This window comes from Canis lupus, chromosome 3 (assembly GCF_003254725.2).
Source record: "Canis lupus dingo isolate Sandy chromosome 3, ASM325472v2, whole genome shotgun sequence".
NCBI classification, from domain to species: Eukaryota; Metazoa; Chordata; class Mammalia; order Carnivora; family Canidae; genus Canis; species Canis lupus.
Window position 1 is genome coordinate 47,566,677 of NC_064245.1, and position 21,779 is coordinate 47,588,455.

A 21,779-nucleotide genomic window follows, 5' to 3' on the forward strand; every position below is an offset into this window, starting at 1 on the left:
TTAGTTTCTATAAGTGTGAAGTGGTAACTTGTGATTTTGGTTTGCATTTTCCTAATGACTAATGATATTGAGCATATTTTCATGCATTTGTTGGTCATTTGTATATCTTTTTAAATGTCTATTCAGGTCCTTTGGCCATTTTTTAATGGGGTTGACTCTTTGTCATTGACCTGTAATTGTTTATTATGTATTCTGGAGCTAGACATTTACTGGGTATATGATTAAAAATATTTTTCTCCCAGTCTGTGGGTTGTCTTTTTTTACTCTCTTTATAGTGTTCTTTGATAAAGTCTTAAATTTTAATAAAGTCTGATTTATTTTTTCTATTTTGTTTTCTATTTCATTGCTGCTTTTGCTATCCTATCTAAGAATCTGTTGCCAAATTTAAGATCATGAAGATTTATTAGTGTTTTCTTCAAAGAGTTTTACTTTTAGCTCTTATATTTAGGTCTTTGATCCTTTTTGAGTTAACTTTTGTTTATGATGTGAGGTAAAGGTCCAACTTCATTCTTTCACATATAGCTATCCAATTGTCTAGCTAACACCATTTGTTGAAAGAATGATTCTTTATTAATTGGTCTTGGTACCCTTGTAAAAAAATTAGTTGCCTAAAGATGTATGGCTTATATTCTGGACTCTTAATTCTGTTCCATTGATCTCTATGCCTACTACACTATTTTGACTATTCTTAGCATTGTACTACGTTTTGAAATTGAGATGCATGTGTTCTTCAAATTTCTTCTTTATTTTCAAGGTTGTATTTTTGAGTCCCTTGTGATTTCATATGAATTTTTGGATCATCCTTTCCATCTCTACAAAAAAGTTCACTGAGATTTTTAGTAGAGGTTGAGTTGAATTTTTAGATTGCTTCAGGGAGTATTGCCATGTTAAAATATTGTCTTTTAATCCACGAACATAGGATATATTTCCATTTATTTAGCTATTTAATTACTTTGAGCAATATTTTGTAGTATTTAGCATACAATTCTTATACCTCCTTGGTTAAATTTAGTCCCTAAGTATTTTATCCTTTTAGATGCTATTAAACATGGAATTGTCTTCTTATTTTCCTTTACAGATTGTTCATTGCAGGTGTATAGAAATACAGTAGATTTATGTGTGTCAATCTTGTAAACTGTAACTTATCTGAATTCATTTATTAGCTCCAATAGTTTTGCATCCTCCCCATGCATTCTGAGCTTTTTCTTCCCAAGCTCCTCAGTCCATCCATTGCTTACTCGTCTGCCATTTCCTGCCCCTGGCAGCTGTGGTTAGAACATTTACCTTTGGGTGCTTTTGACAACACCACCCAGAAGGCTGCTTTAATCATGAGAAATTGCCAAGACTAATTCCTCAAGGATCCACCAGCCGGATCAAATCACACAACCACAATTCCTGGAGAATGAGACAAACATTTCTTCCTCTTCTGACACCAGCAAGCCACAGTAGGAATGTGTGCCACCATTCCTATTGCTGCTGACGAGCTAGGGAGATAGCAGGTAGGTAAGTTAAAATGCCACAGTGCTCTTTTACAAAAATTTAGTGGCTTCATTTCTCATTTAACATTGCTCTGGTTGTTTTAAGTTTTTGATTAGTTTCCAGAGTTCTGAAAAAGTTGATTCTCAACGTTTTTGCCACCTTCAAAATTATTTTTTTGGAGTTTCTTACTTTTCCATTTTCAGGGACATCATTTTGTCTGTTGATTTTAGTTCTAAAATATCTCTAAAATTTGGCTTCTTTTTGTCCTTTCCTATTGTCATCTTTCTGGGCTAGGACATCATTTGTCACCTCATTGCAATGCCTTCCTAAGCTGACCCCTTGACTCCCACTCTTGTTTTCCTATAAGCTAGAGTGATGTTTTAAAACACAATTCTGGGATCCCTGGGTGGCTTAGCGGTTTGGCGCCTGCCTTTGGCCCAGGGCGTGATCCTGGAGACCCGGGATCGAATCCCACATCGGGCTCCCGGTGCATGGAGCCTGCTTCTCCCTCCTCCTGTGTCTCTGCCTCTCTCTCTCTCTTTCTCTCTCATAAATAAATAAATCTTAAAAAAAAAAACACAATTCTGCTTAGGTCACTTATTTGCATAGTGTAAAGACTATGCAAATTTTTTAGAACTTTGTTTTTAGAACAAAGTCCTAAACTTTCATCTTTTCTCCTGCTTTCTGAGCATTAGCCCCACTCCCCTCTCCAATGGGCTTTGAGTGGAATTTTCCTTGTGCATGAAATGCTTTACCTGCTTTTCATACCAGGGTCTGAAGTAGTGCCAGGCATGTTCACTTTTTAGGTTTCAGCTCAAGCATCACATCCTAGTGGAAAACTTCCTTTCTTGGCCTAGACTTGGCTCCTAGCAACTTGCATTTTTCTTTTCTAGCACTTGAACATTTATTTGTGCAATTATTTGATTAATGCCTATCTCCCTAACTAGACAGGTAAGCTCCACAAATGCTTCGTTTGTTTTGTTACTACATATTGCCAGGGTCTAGCACCATGCCTGCTGTAATGAGTTTAATGGTGGTCCTTCAAAAGATATGTACATTTTCTAATACCCATAACCTGTGGATGTGATCTTATTTGGAAAATGGGTCTTTGCAGATGTAATTAAGTTCAGATTTTGAGATGTGGAGATCATCCTGTATTATTTGGATAGGCTTAAATCCAATGACAAATGTCCTTATAATGGACATACAGGAGAAAAGACAAAAAGAGGAAGCAATAGGATTATAGAGGTAGAGATTTGAGTGATGTGACCACAAGCCAAGCAATGCCAACAGACACTAGAAGCTGGAAGAGGCAAAGAATGGATTCTATCCTAGAGCTTCTAAACAGAGCATGGCCTGCTGACAACCTTGATTTTAGACCACTGGCCTCAAAATTGTAAGAGAATAAATTTCTCTTATTTTAAGCTATCCAATGTAAGCCACCTAGTCTCTTTTGTTACTGTTACTTTTTACTTTTTGAAAATTTATTTTTATTATTTTTTTATTGGAGTTCGATTTGCCAACATATAGCTAACACCCAGTGTTCATCCCGTCAAGTGCCCCCTCAGTGCCTATCACCCAGTCACCCCATCCCCCCTGCCCACCTCCCCTTCTACCACCCCTTGTTCGTTTCCCAGAGTTAGGAGTCTCTCATGTTCTGTCGCTCTCACTGATATTTCCCATTCATTTTCTCTCCCTTCCCCTTTATTCCCTTTCACTATTTTTTATATTCCCCGTATGAGTGAAACCATATAATGTTTGTCCTTCTCCAATTGACTTACTTCACTCAGAATAATACCCTCCAGTTCTATCCATGTAAGACACCTAGTCTTTACAGCTGCCACGGAAATGAATACACCTGGCATACGGCTGGTAGGCAGCAAATATTTATTGACTGAATAAACAAAAGTAGGAAGTGTTTTAATCATTGGAAGTTGTTGAGCTAAAATAAATGTTTCAGGATTCTGAGCCAAGTCTAGGCTCTGCAAGAGAAGGTGTTGGAATTATTCAGGTATTGTACTTGTCTAGTTAGGCTAGATTAATACCAGGTTAACCCCCAAGTAGCGGTTAAAGTTTGCTCTCTGCTTATGCTTCATGTCCAACATGGATCTGTGGGGGTAAGATTGAAGAGTGACACTGCTCCAGATAGCCACTTGGGGATGCAGGCTGACCATCCTGTAGCCACACCATCTAGAACATGTGGCTACTTTAGTCACCACAGAAGGAAAAGGGAGCACCAGGGGACTTCACACCAGTTCCTCTATGCTTCAGTCTGGTAGTGATTCACATTAACTCCAGTCGTAGCACTTTGGCTGTTACTGGTCACCTGAATGTGGCTAACTGGGAGGCCAAAGTGTCTATGGTAGCATGTGAGAATTGGAAGAAGAGTAGGTGTCTCTGCCCTGATGATGTTTGCCAAGAAAGTGGTATTTTATTCTTTTACTTAACACGTATCTATTAAGCGGCTGTGGTATGTTAAGCATCGTACCAGGGTCTGAAGTAGTGCCAGGCATTTGTCCTCCATTGCCATGAAGTTTCAGAAACAGAAAACTGAGTCTGAACCTCAGCTCCTCCATTTCAGTAACTTTAACTCTGAGCAACTTTCCTAAATTCTCTGAACCCCAGTAAGAGTTTCTTTTGAGAAACTCCCCTCCGTCATGATTCCTCATAGTGTTTTAGGTGAGATTACACTTCACCCTCATCTCTGGGGTTTAACTGACCTCAAGCAATCCTTGTAAGATATTCCTGAGGTGAGAGTAGTTGAACAGGTGAGCAGGTGATCTAAAGGGGGAAAGAAGTTGTCCTTATGGTTGGGGAAAGATGCTCTCCCTGTGGGAATGAGCGAGGAAGCCGGTTGCCCTGTTTGCTACTGGCAGCCATCCCACAAGCCCAAGGCCAGCCAGCCCTGAGAAGAAACTACATGGTGGATGACAGAGCCTGGGTTCTTGGGACATCCCTGAGCCATAGGATCAACGTTTGCTGAAGCCTGCATTACTTCTGGAGCTTTCAGTAATGTGAGCCAATAAATTCTCCTGAAAGGTTGATTCCTTCTGTGTTCAGGTTTCTATTCACTGCAGCTGAACTACTCTAGCTGATCCATACCTTCCAATGTTGGTATGAGGACATTTGAGGTCTTCCTGGTTTCAGGTATGATAAGTGATTTTGGACTGAAATCAGGACATTTTGGGTACTACTTTGTAAGATTCTGGATCTTATTTAAGTCTTATGTTCTAGCAGTCTCCCCTGACACCACTCTGGTGGGTGAAGGGGGTTCCACTTTGTTACTGCCAGGCCTCTGCTGATAACTCCCTGGCAGAGAAGGAAGAGGAAGGAGCACCTCCTTCCAGCTGCCCATGTGGTCTCCTCTGACACACTAGGGAGGTGGTCTTGTTACCAATGAGCCATAATAACTCCTGGTTCTCCACCAAACCTCCTCTGATACTACCACAGTTCACAGACTGGGGGCACGGCTTACATAATCAGAAATTTATTTTCTCATAGGTCTGGAGGCTAGAAATCTAGGATCAAGGTGTCACTGGGTTGGTTCGTCCTGGCACCTCGCTCTTCTGCTTTACATGGCCATCTCCTCCTCCCTGTGTCCTCACATGATATTCTGTGTTGTGTATCTATGTTCTAGTCCCTCTTTTTTTTTTTTAGATTTTATTTATTTACTTGAGAAAGAGAAAGAGCCTGTGAGCAGGGGGAGGGGCAGAGGGAGAGGGAGCATGAGAATCCCAAGCACACTCCCTGCTGAGTGTGGAGCCTGACTCAGGGCTCCATCACACAACCCTGAGGTCACAACCAGAGCCCAAACCAAGAGTAGGATGCTTAACCAACTGAGCCATCCAGGTACCCCTCTAGTCTCCTCCTCCTCTTCTTTTTTTTAAAAGATTTTATTTACTTATTCATGAGACACACACACACACACACACACACACACACACACACACACAGAGAGAGAGAGAGGCAGAGACACAGGCAGAGGGAGAAGCAGGCTCCATGCAGGGAGCCCGACGTGGGACTTGATCCCAGGTCTCCAGGATCACACCCTGGGCTGAAGGCAGGCACTGAACTGCTGAGCCATCCAGGGATCCCTAGTCTCCTGTTCTTAAAGGACACCAGCCATAGCAGATTAGAGCCCACCCCAATGATCTTGTTTCACCTAATTGCTCTTTAAAGACTATCTCCAAATACAGGGATATTCTGAGTCACTCCAGAGAGAATGGAAGTTTTGTTCCCCATGCAGTCTTTTATGACACTACCATGGTGGGAGGGACAGTGGATGGAGCATCTTGTTACATCCTTTTGAGGATGGTGGTCTAGGTTCCTCATGTGGCCTTTGCTGGCATGGGTGGAGTGTGGCCACAAGATGGTTTTTGTTTTTGTGATGTTTGGCAGGCTGAATGGGTTATTGTCTCAAAGTTTTCTGTCTTGCTAGGACACCCCTCTCTTGGTCCTTTGGCTAGACAGAGTATATATATATATATATATATATATATATATATATATATATATATATAACAAGTTGGTTTTCCCCTACCAAAGGCCACAGCTCAATTGGGATAGCCCCCTCCTACAGCTGCAACTCCAGCCTTCTCTAGGCTCCAGGAACAATCCCTTCCATGTCCCTTCAGGCCTGTGGTTATGATATTTCTCCACCGTCTCTAGCTCTGGTGTGCACCACCACCCTGTGTGTTTCTCTTAATTGTACCCACACCTTTGAATGTGACCCCTTTACTAAACTCTCTCCAATTGCTCTGTTCAAATGCTCCATTAGGATCTTGTCATCAAACCAATTGTGTGAATATATTCTGGCCAAGGGATTGGCAAAGTGTCATATGGAACCTCTTGTGACCATTCCTTAAGAGTTGGCCTCTCCACTTTGTCCTGTCCTCTCCCCTCCTTCTTGGGAGGTGATGCTGCACTCCATCTTAGATGATGAGGCCAGGGGCCACTTAGGATGGCAGAGTGTCATGAGCTGGAAGGAGCCCACATCCTTGAGGGTTGTGTGGAGAAGAGGTGCTGTGCTAGTCCAGAACTGCTGTCAGTACTTACTGGCTGTGGATAGTGGGTGAATTGCTTCATCTCTTTGAAGCTTAGTCTCCTTATCTGTGAAGTGGGTTTTAAAACTAGTTGCGCCACAAGCTTACTAGGAAGATAAAATGAAATGATTTATATACAAATGCCTAGCAAATGCATGCAAACAAAAGGGGTTCAATAAACACTGTGGATTTGCCTTTAATGAAAACTCCAAACCTTTATATTCCTGCAGAGAAGATATACAGCCTATGTTTACTTTCACCAAGGGAATAATAACACCTTAGATTTGCAGTTTACAAAGCACTTTGACATTCATTATCATATTTAATCCATGCAACACCTCTGTGAGGAAGGAGGCAGCTCAGCATGACTGTTCTTTTTTTTTTTTTTTTTAAAGAAGGAAGAGCCTCAGAAAAGGAATGACTTGCAGAATGATGGTTACCTAACTAGTTAACTAGCAAGTGACAGAATCAGGCTGAGAAATCTCTCCCCACTTCCTTCACCAGAAGGATATAGAGATATGCCCAGTTGAACATCCTTATTGGAAACCTTGTTATATTTTTTATTTAAATTATTAAAAAATGGCCTGTGGTAAATATCAGGCCTCAGACAACAGATTACATGAGGGGCAAGTTTACAAATTGTTCCTTAAAGGAACTTGTTGCACAATCCATACCAGGGCAGCTGGAGAGCTTCTTGAGACGTGAAAACAATGAAGTCCATAGACGATTAAAAAGAAATCAGGGAAGTGCCCTCAGAGTTTGTTGTGCTTGGTATAAAGACATCGTGTGGCTGCAACTATTTTTCTTTCTAGTTGGGAACTCAAGATAAAGAAAGCAGAGAAACCAAGAGTGTTGTGATTTGCAGCCAGAAAGGAATCTCTAGGTCTCTTTGCTGATAGTATGAGCCAGGCGATGCCTGCTTTCAGACTGCAGAAAGAAGCTGGCACCTGAGCTAAGTGGACTGACAGGCCGACCAAAAGGCCAATACCCTAGAGTTGTGCACTGTGAGAGGGATACTCACCAGTCAGTTCTGGTTGGAGAACTCTGATTAAACCGTGAACAATTTGCAGCTAAAAATTGGAGGTGAAGTTTTGAGGGAGCACCTGGCCAATGGTCCCCAGAGTAGCCTTTTCTTACTAAAATATCCAGAAGCTGTAGAAAGAGAAGAAAACTCACTTCAGTGGAGGGGTTGGGGCTGTGATCAACCTGAAGGCTGTATTAGGGAAAGCTTCTTGCTCATTGCAAGGAGGGTGGAACTAGCTGGGGGACAGACCACTGGTCTCTGGCAGCTGAGCGCTGCCCAATGCAGCCACACCACTGGGAAGATGGACCTGCTGCTCAGGAGCATTGATCTGGTTGGAGCCTCAGCAAGGCCTGGCCATTGGCTATGTTTCGCTACTCCGCAATTTCCACTCAGTGACTCATACATACTGTCTTCATACCTCTCAGATTTCTGACTCAGTCTCTCCTACATGCCTACCTCCTTGCCTGAATTTACCCTTATTCCCACTGCCAGGACAAACCTCCTGTCTAGGTTGCAGAGGAAGAAGGAGTCACAAAATGGTAAATCTCTCAACTTCACATATCAGACCTGCAAACCCACTTTTATTCTATTCCTGTCTAGATGCCCTGTCTCATATCTAATCTGAAAAGTTCTTAATATTGATACAGGTATATTAACCCATCTTTTACAGAGTCATGTAGAGTTATAGAATCAATCTTTTCTAGCAACCCCCTTGATCTATTCTAGATATCCAGGCGGTCCTTTTTTTTTTTTTTTTCCAGGTGATCCTTTATTTTAGCTTACATTCCCTGTACTGTTCACCCAGGTACCATGTGAAATGTTAGCTGTTATGCAGACTTACCTTCTCCCCTAACTGACCAGGTGCAAAACAATTATCTTATTCAGAACTACCTGGACTAAAGAATTTGTACTTGTTTATTATGATCCTAGGGCATGGCTACATTAATTACTACATCAGCTAAACTATAGAGAAAATTGTTGATTGTTCCAAATTTTTGAAATTCTATTGAGGACATTGATGTTGTTTGAAGGAATGCATCCTACCAATACCTCCAGGCAGGATATTATTCTTAGGAATAATATATATTTAAGGATATGTTTTTTAAGGATTTCATTTATTTATTCATGAGAGATGAGCTATCCGGGTGCCCCTCTTTAGGAATATTTTTAAGAAGACATAGTGTATTGAAGATATTAAGGAGTCATACACTTGGAATGATCTAAGTGATTGCTCCAGTCCTTGGTCAGCTACTAAGAGCCTGATTTTTGCATGGGAATATAACCAAGGAAGTACACAGAAGCATCATAGTATGTGGTAAATCTTAGTGGAGATATGTGTATTGTCTCTGGGTATTGTCATGACTGTCACATCACTGTTACATCCAAAATTTTACCTCTTTCCAAGCACAAGTACATTTTTCTTCATCGATGTACTGTCTACAGGGATCACCATCGTTAGTAAGATTGGCATAATTTTTGGCCTATTTATAAGAGTAATGACTTTGAATATTTTTGTCTATTAGGGAATTCGATCTGAAATACTAATACTGAGGAAACACCAAAAATAGTTATAAAAGAGGGGGTAAAGAAGGGAGCTGGGCCAGTTTATATGATCAGGTTGAGTCATGGTCATTACATAGAGTTGTAGCAATCCTGTCCTGGATGTTCATTAACAAATATTAGTCTAAAAGCTATTTGTTGATTAGAATATTCTTGAAAAAAACTGTCTTTAGGAGGATTGATTACATGTATGGCTATTATCTGGGGTTTGGCCGTACTGGTAAGAGAGCTGTATTACTAGAGGTAGGATGATTTTACCTTCCGTAAGGCCTAGACAAAGAAAATCAGTATCAGTAGTATTGGTGGCATGACAGGCTAAGTCAGAAGTGTGTGATGTTAAATCAGTAATGAGGAAAAGTATGATTGAAAGGGAGACTAATAAAGGAAAGTGTAGCATATAGAAAAACCCTGTTCTAGGGACACCTGGGTGGCTGAGTGGTTGAGTGTCTGCCTTTGGCTCAGGGCATGATTCTGGAGTCCTGGGATCGAGTGATGCTTCGGGCTTCCTGCATGGAGCCTGTTTCTCCCTCTGCCTGTGTCTCTGCCTTTCTCTCTCTGTGTCTCTTGTGAATAAATAAATAAAATCTTAAGAAAAATCCTGTTCTAATCACCTTGGGTAGAAACTGTCCCCTTCATATGGTCATCAGCTTGTTCTGAATCTCTTGAGTTAGAAGCCAACTTCTATGGACTGCTTCCTTCTGGAAGCCTTCTTTTGGGGAAATCTCAATTTTTTAGTAGATATAACATTCTGATTTTTATCAGACAGATGGTGTCATTTTGATTGAGTAACATATTTAAGGATAATTCCTTGTTGTTTGACGGATGTACCAGTAGTTAAGAGCACGTCATAAGGTCTTTTCTAGGGAGATTCAAGGGCAGCTTTCTCTGATGTCTTTTCTAGTACCCTAGATGACCTGTTTTAGGTCGAAGAGGGACTGATTAGGTCATTGGAGGGGGAACAGCAGCCTATGGAATGATTGGACTGAGTGTATTGAGTTAGTCCCTTATAATAATTAGCTTGTAAAAGATGGAAATCAAGTATGGGTGAAGATATTCCTAGTTGCATGGATTTTCCAGGCACCCTTTTACCAAGAGGTGGTGTTTGAGCTCTTAAAGGACAAGAACTCAGGACTATAAGACCTAAAGGTGGTTAGCTACTTTCAGTTTTAATATTTCACATGTTCTTTCTATATTCCCAGAGGATTGGGACATAAGGACAACAGAGGTTTTGAGAAAAGAGCAAAGCTTTGTATAATTTACAAGTAATTCTTCCAGTAAAATGTATTCCTCTATCCCTGAATGGGTAAGTAGGAAGGTCCCAAGTAGGTCCCATAAAACTAAAAGTATTTTGGCCACAGTAGATTCTAGGTTTGTATCAGGGGAATACAATCCACCTACAAAATGGACATACTATTGTTATTATACATAGATAAACTATAGTAGCAATTGTATAAAATCCATTTGGAGATTGTCTGAGTATCCCTTTGGACATAGTTCTGGTCCATACCCCACCTTTACAGTATTCTCCAAATTATGTTGGTTACAGATGAGGAATGAATTGGATATTCCAGAAAAATTTCTCAGCCAGGAATTGTTTAATATTGTAGTTGCTCATTCCTGCTGTGATGAATTGTTTCATGGTATATTTTAGAAATATTCCTTTGAGGTTATCCGATGTTCCCCTTCAGCCATCCTGGCCTCACCAGATCTCCTCATGTATCTTACTCTCTAGTTATCCACAGTGTTTGTTTTCAGAGTTGGTAGTTAAATGTTGTGCATCTATTATGGAATTCTTGAATGACTATGGATATTAATTTTTTTGTAGGTGATTCTTGCATAAGCATGATATCAGAGCAGCTTGTTTAGCATGATGATCTACTAAAGCATTTCTTCTAATCTCTATAGCATCTTATTTACTTTTACAAGAACAATTTCCTCAGGTAGCATTAAGATATCAGTAATTTATGTATTTGTTGTCCATTGTTTGTATAGGAGTGTTTGAAGAGGTTAAGAAATCTCCTTGCTTCCATGTCTTTTCAAAATCATTAACTACTCCAAAAGCATGTCAGCTATCTGTGAATATATTTACCCTTTTGTTTTTAGCAATAAAAGTGAATTTAGCTACACCATTGAAAAAGCTATATTTTTGATTACCTACATTGATTTGACTTTTAATAAGGGATTGGGAATGCCTCATAGTTTTAAGGTGGCTGTTAAAGGGATTTTTCAAGGGAATCTGTGATAGCTTTCATATAACCAGCCTGCCTGGTATTGTCTCTCTCTTTTTTTTTTTTTTATTGTCTCTTTTTATTTTTTATTGTGGTAAAAAATATGTAACATAAAATATACCATTTCAATCATTTTTAATTGTACTGTTAAGCAGTAAATTGTGTTAAGTGGCATTATGTTTACATCGTGCACCCATCACTACCATGCATCTCTAGAACTTTCTCATCTTCTCCACCTGAAACCTCTGTACCCATTAAACACTAACTCTCCATACCCTACTTCCCTCAGCCCTGGAAACCACCATTCTTCTTCCCGTCTCTATGGATTTGACTACTCTAGGAATGTCATATAAATGAATCATTTCTGACCTTTTGCATCTGGCTTATTTCACTTAGCATAATATCTTCAAAGTTCAACCATGTTGTAGCATGTGTTAGAATTTCTTTCCGTGAGCTGAATAATAGCTCATTGAATGTGTATACCACACTTTGTTTATCCATTCATCTGCCATTGGACACTTGGATTGCTTTCACCTTTTTTCTGTTGTAAATAATGCTGCTGTGAACATGGGTTTAGATCTTTTCCTTTTTAAGAGAAGACCAATCACCAAACAATATTAAGTTAGGATTTGGTGTGGGGATGTCTATGATATGTGTTCTGGACATAGACAATTCTTAAATAGCAGAAACATGATTATAATATTCTCCCTCAAGGGTAAGGATAATAAAGTTGCTGGGTGGAGTTGTCAGAATAGTGTATGATACTATGAGAAGGAAGAAAGTAACAATATTTTTTTATTAATAGGCTAGAAGAAAAATGTTGGCATTTTCAATTAGCCATAGGGATTGTTCTACATGTAATCCCATCAGGTTTAAAGGCAATCCAAGTGCAGGATCTGAAGTGCTTTATTTAATTTAGCTGAGGGTATACAATTGCTCTGAGGCAAGTAGAAAAATCTCTAGCTTCCAGACCAAAGGGCCAGATATAATAGGCAATGGGTCTTTGATGTGAAGAATGTTTTTGAGTTAATACCCCTAGAGCATGGCCTAACCTTTCAAGCACAAACAAAAGATAAGGCTTATGATAATTTGGGAGATTTAGTTTAGATGGCTGTCAAAGGGATATTTGAAATCACTGAAGGCCTTTTTAGTTTTTTTGTTCCATGAGAGGGTGTGTGATATTTGATTCTGTCAAATCATATAGAAGCTTGATATTCCAGAAATACTTTGTGGCCGTTCTCCATAATACCCAGTGAATGCCAGACACAATTGCATAATTTATAATCTCTCCTCAGATAATGCCTTTCCTGCAGTTAATAGGTCATGGTCTAGACAATGAATTGTTGTTGTTGCTGTTGTTTCAGAATTGGAAATTCTCTCTCTCAGCTTTGTGTCCTGTTTTTGGTAGCTCTGTGAGTAGAAGTACAGAGTTGGCTTTAGAATCTTCAAGGAACATAAGTAGTCACCTGCATATTGGATCCAAAGGGACCCACAAGGAAACAGTATATCCTTAAGATCTTTTAAGATTTGAGAAGAATAGGATGGAGCTTTGGTGAATCCCTAGGCCATAACTATCCAAGAGAATTGTTGCTTTTCTGAAGTGAAGGGAAATACATATCACATACTTCATCAAAGGGATACTAAACAATGTTGAACAAAAAAAAAAAATCTATTACAGTGCAGAATTTGCCTTCAGGTGGGACTGAGGAGGGCGTGGTATTTGAGTAAGGTAGTGCTGGGAAGCAAGCCTGTTTTAACTGCTCCCAGACCTTAGACCAATCTATAGGCTCAACTGTTAGGCTTTTAAGCAGATGAACCAGGTATTACAGGGACCATTACAAAGAATAATTAATCCATTTTTTCAATTTGGCTGGTTGTAATTAGTCTAAGATCTTCTTTGCATTGAGTTTTAGTAGAGTATTGGGAAGTTTAGGTTAAAGTTTAGGAGAATCAATCTGGACTCTTATGACTCTGTTCCAAAGCATTGACTTGCCTTTGCCCAGTCTTCGACTTTTAGGGATTCTGAGACTGTGGCTGACTCTTCAGTAGTTTCTGGAGTCATACACAGTATAGGTCTTTTCATATGAATATCAGTTATAATTTGGGGCCTTCCAAAAATAATCCCTCTGTAGTACATTTTAGTTGTCAGTTCTACTTGCTAACTTGTTCCCTACCTATTAAATTTACAGAAGTTGTGTCACAGAGAAGAAAGGAATGTTCTCCTGCTAATGGCTCCAATGAAGCAGTTGTGGATGGGAACGTGGAAAGGGGCTTGTGGTTGTTGAGAATTCCCGCTATTGGAGTGGTTTCAGTGCTCTGGGGCATCTGATGTTCTGTGATATGGATATCAATATATCAATATCTATATCAATAAAAAAGATGAATTGTCCATATATATATTCATAAACCATGCTCCTTGTGGGTTTAGATGAAGGGTAGGGAATTAGTTGGGTTCTTTCTCCTAGTTGCAGCACCACTGCGCTGACTTTAGACAGTTGTTTTCTGTTTCCTAACCAACATATGGCATGAATTTTTCCAATGGCCCTTCTGCTTGCAGTATCTACAGGTGTCCTCATTCATAGACTCTTGGAATTCTCAGAGAATAGAAAAGCTTTTGCTTTTGTTTTTATTTTAGGGACCAGTTGTTTAATTGGGACAGCCAGAAGTTTGTTTTCATTCCTAGCTTGTTTATTTTCTAGGGCTTTTTGAAAATGTTAAGCCACATGTTGGAGATATTCTAAATTGGCAATTTCTCAGTCCAATTTATTTTTTCTGACTAAGTTTCCTATTTCAGATGTGAGCCTATTTACCAAAAGAGAGGGCAAATCTCCTTTTGCTTCAGCCGTTAGGTGTATCTCAGAATATTGTTGAAAAGATTTCTGAGGTCTAGTTTTAAGGTCTCCTATTGAGACATATTTATTTTATTTACAACTTTGAAGTTTCATCCAATCTTCTCTCAAGGGGAAGATTCCAATAACAGCCATATGTATTTCATTTCCTATTTTTTTATCCTCTCAAGACCAATATCTGAAATATCTGGATTGTGCACAGTTGGCTTATTTAAATCCCACCCCCACCTTGACCTTCCCACCCTGTGGCCTTTAACCATTTTTTCCCACATGAGGGCTTATAATTAAGTGAGTTAGTTGGTATGGATCCAGCAGTCCAGGATAGTAAATAACTGACAAGATCCCTAATTCTGCAGGTTACTTTTGTCTGTCTTCCTGAGGTTTTGGAGTTCTTAATTATAGTCCTGAACTTGAGTTTGACTTCTAGATCAGCATGTTATCCTAGCAATTTTGAGATGATATTGCCAAATGTGATCCTTTTCCTGAGAAAATCTGGGAAAGGATCATTCACTTGGGAGGTCAGAAGAAGGAGCAGAAGGACTTGTAGAGGTAGAGTTGGCTGTCTGTACATGAAGGTAATCTGGAGTAGAGAGAAAAAGGTGTAAGGAGAGCAGATTTCAGAAGGTTTGAATGAAAGTGAATTCTTTTTGCTGGCTTCTGCCAAAGAGTCTTTTAGAAATGCTATCTTAAAGTCAATGTTTCATGTTCAGGCCTTAGCCAATCTCTGAATATTTGTCTTTGCTAGTACTCCTGTTCAATGTTTTATTTTTATTATTATTTATTTATTTGAGAGTGAGAGAGAGAGAGGGCACAGAGGGAGAGGGAGAGGCAGACTCCCCACTGAGCAGGGAGCTAAATGAGGCCCTTGATCCCATGAGCTAAATGAGGCCCTTGATCCCATGACCCAGGGATCATGACCTAAGCCTAAGGCAGTGCTCAACCAACTGAGCCAGCCAGGTGCCCCTCAATGCATTATTTTTAACATGCTGTAAGTGCCATATAGTAGAGTTGGGTAGAGCATGTGGTCTTGAGGCTGCCCCTCCCTTGTTCCTTCCAGTGGTCGTGGGAAAAAGGAATGAACTGAATTTCGGGTGGGAATAGTGGTGGGTGGGTGCAGGCTGGAGGGAGGGAAGTAGCAGGGAAGGGGCTCTGCCCACCCTGGTCAGGGTGCCTATGTAGGTGCTTAACCAGCTGCAGGAATATAAATAGCTTGGTGAATAAAGTACAGAAAGCCAAAGGAAATTTTAACTGAAGAATCAAATGTGCAAGAGTTTTATTGTCCTATTACCATCTGTGGACATGGCTACGGTCAATTCTATGATCTTATGGATCTCTTTAGAATTGGGGGAAAAATCAGCAAACTGGCTATTCATGGGATGGTTTTGGGTTGAGGAAGAATGCTCAGGAAAGCAGCACTTGGTTTTCTCTCTCTTTCCTATTCTGTTCTAGTAGGTTCACCTCTGACAGATTTGTCAGATGTTAGGAAATGAAGTGTGAGTCGGGGGGGGGGGGGTCCTACATTTAGTTAAAAGAAGGTTTCTTAAAAGAATTAAGGATTTCACACACTAACATGGGAAAGTAACAAAGCTCAAATCTCTCTATCAACCCTAGTCATTCAGTAATTGAGTGAATGTCCCCCTCTAACTTGAGGATCTGTCCCATGGTTAGAAGGCTTTTTCTGGGAGAATACAGGGTAAGGTAATTTTCCTAGTATAAGAAATTCCTCCACCACCAAGATAACTCCTTCTTCCCCCTCCCCACCAAAGGTTTATTTATTTATTTTTAGAGAGAGAGCAAGAGAGAGGAGGGGGAGGGGCAGAGGCAGAGGGAGAGAGTCTCAAGCAGCTTCCCCACTAAGTGTGGAGTCCCACATGGGGCTCGATCCCATAACCATGAATTCATGACCTGAGCTGAAACCAAGAGTCAGATACTTAACCAGCTAAGCCATCCAGGTGCCCCCAGAAAGCGTCCATGAAACTTCCTCTTTTCCAGGAAGAAAGATCCTCACCAGTAGGAAGCATGGGTAGGGGAGGGGGTTCCCAGACAGTCCCACCCATCTATTGTTCTCCAGTAGGATAACCTGAAGAAGGCCTAGGCCCAATCAGATCAATCAAATTAGACTCTTTGGGATGGGATCTGGACATCAGTTTTCCTTTAATTTTGATTGAGAAACGGTGCTCAGATTCTTGCCATTCAGAATATGGTTCTCAGATCAGCAACATCGACATCACTTGGGCACTTGTCAGAAATGCAAGTTCTCGGACTTCGGTCTAGACCTGCTGAATCAGAAATCAGAAGCTCTACGGGTAGGTCCCAGCAACCTGTCATTTCTATAAGTTTTATTTTTTTTCTTGTGGTGAATTCGACATAGTATTTATCACTTTGACCATTTGTAAGTGCACAACTCAGTGGCATTAAACACATTCGCAACGTTGTGCATATATCACCATGATTTATACCAAAAACTATTTCATCATCCTCAGCAAGAACCCTGTACAGTCCCCTTTGTCCCCACTCTCCCCTCACAGCCCCTGGTGACCTGTATTCTATCTTCTGACTCCATAAATTTGCCTGTTCTAGGTACCTCCTATACATGGAATCACATGATATTTTTCCTCCTGTGTCTGTCTTGTTATCGAGCATCATGTTCTTGAGGCCCATCCATGTTGTATTTTAGCATATATCAAAATTTCATTCTCTTTTGTGGCTGAGTATTTAGCAGCCCTTATTTTAACAAGCACTCCAGGTGACGTTCACTCAAGTTTAAGGACTACTGACTCAGAGCAATGCTTCTCAAATTTTACTGTACACCGGGATCACTTAGGCGTCTTATTAAAATGCAGGTTCCGATTCATTAACCGACTTAACAGCTGATTCATTAGGGTGCCCCAAGATTCTGCGTATCTAACAAGCTCTGAGTGGATAGAGTTGAGATCCACTCTCTGGAGCCTTCATAGCTATACCCCATTTACCCAAAAATGACAAGGTGCGGGTCAGTCTCATTATGGCATAGGGTGAGAAGGAGGCTCTATCTATTTCTGCCTCATTGACCAGAAGACATGGACCTCAAGACCCAGTTGTTCTCTGATCTGGCCTTTCTGGGCTGGGAGATGGTCATGAGTCTTGTTGGGCACTGGATTGGGAAGTGCTGGAATCTGAGGACTTTTGGAGAGCCCTGTGTTAATTACTACACTATAATTGACAATGTGGTCAATGTTTAGTCACTGTCTTGAGATTGCGGATCTGACAGTGCTGGGAGAGAGGGTATGAGGTAAGGCTGGGTGAGCCTTGGGAGTGAGACAGGATATCAGAGTAGAGGTGGGCACCAGCATCCTTGGGAAATGGCTGGTGTAGGTCAGTGGCGTCACAGTCATATCAGGGGTCCCTGTGCCAGGCAGCAGGGGCAGCACTTCTGTCTTCTTTCTTGATTGATGAAATCTGACATGGTGTGGGGCAGGGAGGGTGTGATGGGGGGAGTGGACAGGGTTAGAGGGAAGAAGGATGGGCCTCCAGGCCCATCGTTCGCATTGAAATGCTGCCAGATTTGTATTTTCAAAGCACCAGTAATCACCTCTGAGTGAATTCAACCACAAAATATCCTCAACCAAGGACTATTCAACCTAAGGATATTCCCACAGAAGAAGAAACCACTACATACCGCTACAAGCTGTTCCAGTCTGACTCCTCAGATGGCATAAGCTGTCCCCTGTGTGTGGTCTTGAACTAGGGAACAAAGATGGTTGGGAACATTCTTTTGGAATCTTAATTGTTTTGCAAGTAGAGCTGCTGCATGGCAGAGAAAGGAGTGAACTGCATGATAAGGAAATCATGGTTCATTCATGTGATGTAATACTTTGCCACTGGAAATGTCTGAAAGGATTTTTAATGACATTGTGAACATGGTCATGATTAGAAAGTGAGAAAAAGGTTCAAAGAACATATAGATGCACACATGTATATATATTACATATAAAAAGAAAAAAGATAGGGCAAACTCAAAGTCACAATGGTCATCATTGGATGGTAGGAAGTAGTGGTTTTTAATTGTCTTATTTATCATGTTTGTATTTTCTACATTATTTGTCATGAGCATATTACACTTAGTAACAAAAGAGAATATTAAAACTATACAGTAGGAAAACAATAAAAAAATCAAAAGACACATATTTTTATTATTTTTTTAATTTTTTAATTTTAATTTTTTTAAAGACACAAATTTTTACTATTTTTAATCTCAGCAACAGAGTGTTTTAGTGCTTGCTAATATTTTAAATATTCAACTGTCACCCATTCCCCTCAGAAGCTCCCCCTAAGACTCAGAGAGAAAGCCATGATCTTTGACATTGCCTCCCTGGCCTCCTCTGATCTCCATCTCATGGCTCCTCTGACCTCTACTCCATGCCTAGTCCTTCCCTTGCTCTCCACCCTGTCCTCCCTGAGCTGCGTCAAGCCCTGGTACCCTCCTGCCCTGGAGCCTCAGCCTTGGCTGTGCCCTTGGCCTGCCATGCTTCTCTCCGAACATCCACTGAGCTGGGCACTTCACTTCCATCAGGCCCTTCCTCCAAGCTACCTTCTCAGTGAAGCCTTTCCTAGAGATGCTGCCTAGGATCACCCAACTCCTAGGACATTCTAGATCTCCCTCCCTGCTCTTGCTTTTTTTTCCATTGGCATATGTTGCTATTTAATATTCTGTATGTTTTATTTCTCTATTTCTTTATGGTCTCTCCTATCCATTTTAATGCAAGCCCCACCGGGTCAGAGGTTTTTATCTATTTTTTTCCCCTCCTGTAACTCTGGCTTCTAGAACATGCCTGGCACTGGTTCTTGGAAATCTGTTGTTGAATAAATGAATGACCAAACAAAACAAAAACACCCTCTATTTTGACCTATAAAATCATAAAGGGTAGAAAGCATATAAATATCTCTAAACCCCTACTAACAAATTAAATCAAAACCATTCACAACAAAGGCAGTTACTGCCACTTAATGATAGTATCCTGCAGTAGCTTTTGCTATTTCAGTGGTTTATAGATGTAATTTTCAGGAAATCTGAATATAGAGTGCTGTCAGGAATATCATATTATTTGGATAACTTGCCAGAAACCAGTCTAGAGAAAGCTATACGTATCAGCTAGTACTCACTGATTCCTGAGGGGTCGGTGTTCTTCTGAGGAGTGATATGGTTGGAGTGTGGCCATGTATCCTGAATGTACTCACTTCTTATCAGCTGCACTGCTGTTACCCCACCCCACCATCTCTCGCTTAGACCACTGCATCTTCCCTGTACTGGACACCCTGCTTTTCTGCTCTGTATCTTAGTAATACTGGAAAAGAGAAAAGGAGCCCCTGGCAGGTGAGGGCTGGCCTGGTACTCACAGCTGGCCTGCAGCGTTCTTCTGTCCAACACAAACGCATCACAGATCCCCAACAGACAGATGACAAGAATATGCGCACTGTGTAATCATGTCTGAACAGAGACAATATCAACAATGTTCAGACCACAGAACTGACCAGCCAGCCTTCCCTTCTGGCTGATACAAGTTATGGCCACTTCTTTGCCCATCATTCTTTTAAGGTTCACTCCATTCCTCCCACCTCCAAGACAAGATTTATTAAGAAATCCAGTCACAGAACACCCCTTGCTTCCTGACGACATTGCATCCAGAGCAAACCCCACTGTCTTGAGCCTTCTCCATAATCACCTAACACAAACCCCAATCCTGTCATTTCTCATACTCTTTAGCAGTGACACCCCCACAGTTCCCCTGTGTATGTTCTTTTTATTTTTTTTTAAAGATTTTATTTATTTGAGAGAGAGAGAGAAAGAGAACACAAACAGGGAGGACAGGCAGAGGGAGAGGGAGAAGCAGACTCCCTGATGAACAGGGAGCCAGACACGGGGCTTCGTCTCAGAACCCCAGAACCATGACCCAAGCCACCGGGAGACACCCAACCAACTGATCCCCCCAGACAACCTCCTATGGTGTATGTTCTAATTCACTGCAAGGAGTCAGTCCACCCAGCTTGCTCTACCACAGGTGTGTTCTGGTGGTTGTGGGCTGGAGGACACTGACAATACCCAAATCAGGTGAAGGGGCTTTCCTATTTGCTTCCCATGACTCTCAGCATCGAAATCAAACTCTTTTCCAACACTTCTATTATTTGACTCTGCCTGCCTCTCTGACCTCATTATTTCATTCATCCCACAAGTGGTGTTGAGGATCTGTGATGATCCAGAGAGCTTTCTCGGCACAGAGACATTTCACACTGCTGCATGAAGAATGGGTTGGAGCAAGAAGCTAGAAGACGGACACTTAGGAGGATCTTTTAATCCAGAGACACAACTGGATTGGAATCAGGGAGGGAGAAAGGTGAAATGTAATGCCCAGAATTATGCTAAATGAGTTAAGTTAGAGAAAGAAAAACTGTGTGATCTCACTTATACGTGTGTTCTAAAACAGCTGAACTCAGAGAAACAGAATAGACTGGTAGTGAGCAGAAGCTGGGGGAGGGGGTGGGGAGATATTGGTCAAAGGGTACCTACCTGCAGTTATGAGGTTAACAAGTTTTGGGGATCTAATGTACAGCATGGTGATTATAGTTAATAGGTATACTATTGATTGTATATTAATACATTGATAATAAATATATATAGCTAATATATACTTAAAAGTTGCTAACAGAGTAGATCTTAAATGTTCTTACCACAAAAAAGCAATGATAATTATATGATGTGATAGAGGTGTTAGCTCACTGCTAGGATGGTAATCATATTGCAATATTTAAATGTAACAAATCAACAGTTGTTGCACACCTTAAATTTACACAATGCTATATGTCAATTATATCTTAATAAAGTTAGGGAAATTTTTTTAGAAAGGAGGAGGGGCGGGGGAGAGAGAATATATATATATATATTTTAAAGATTTTATATATTTATTTGAGACAGAGAGCATGAGCAGAGGTGAGGGGGCAGAGGGCAAAGGGAGAAGCAGACTCCCTTTGGAGCATGGAGCCCGAGGTGGGGCTCCATCCCAGGACCCTAAGATCATGACCTGAGCTGAAGGGAGATGCTTAACCCACTGAGCTGTCCAGGCACCCCGAGAGAGAGAAAATCTTAAGCAGGCTCCATCCCCAACGTGGAGCCTGACATGGTGCTCGACCTCACAACACTATAATCATGATTGGAGCAGAAATTGGGAGTCACTTACCTGACTGAGCCAGCCAGCGCCCCAACACTTTGTACACTTTAAACTTTTATGTATTTCAGTAAAGCTGAAAAAAAAAAACCCCAAAACATAATGCTCAGATTTCTGGTTTAGGTGATAGGGGCCAACACAGTATCATTTTCTTGGGAGAGGGAATTTAGCAGCTATGCTAACAAGAATTCTGGAAAAGGCGTTCACTCTGCTGGAAAAGGCAGAGCATCTTGTTTGTTAAAAAGGGCCCCTTCTAAATTATCTTCTGAAGGAGATCTCCTCAGATCCTAGGAGGCATTGCAGAATTTCTTGGCTGCCTTTGGCTTGTGAGGCTGTGCCTGTCACTGCAAGAAATTGTTTGAATAATGTACCTATTTCAGGTTCTAGTTTATATGTTT

At 40.8% G+C, this 21,779-nt stretch overlaps 1 long non-coding RNA gene across 1 annotated transcript; it reads right to left on the reverse strand.

Moving 5' to 3' along the window:
- Positions 1-7,039: 7,039 nt before the first annotated feature.
- LOC112654029 (uncharacterized) lies at positions 7,040-17,933 on the reverse strand. Its single transcript, XR_003132657.3, has 3 exons — positions 17,841-17,933; positions 7,543-7,673; positions 7,040-7,340 (listed from the first exon to the last, which is right to left on the reverse strand). It is a non-coding gene; the product is annotated as an uncharacterized LOC112654029 (long non-coding RNA).
- Positions 17,934-21,779: the final 3,846 nt, after the last annotated feature.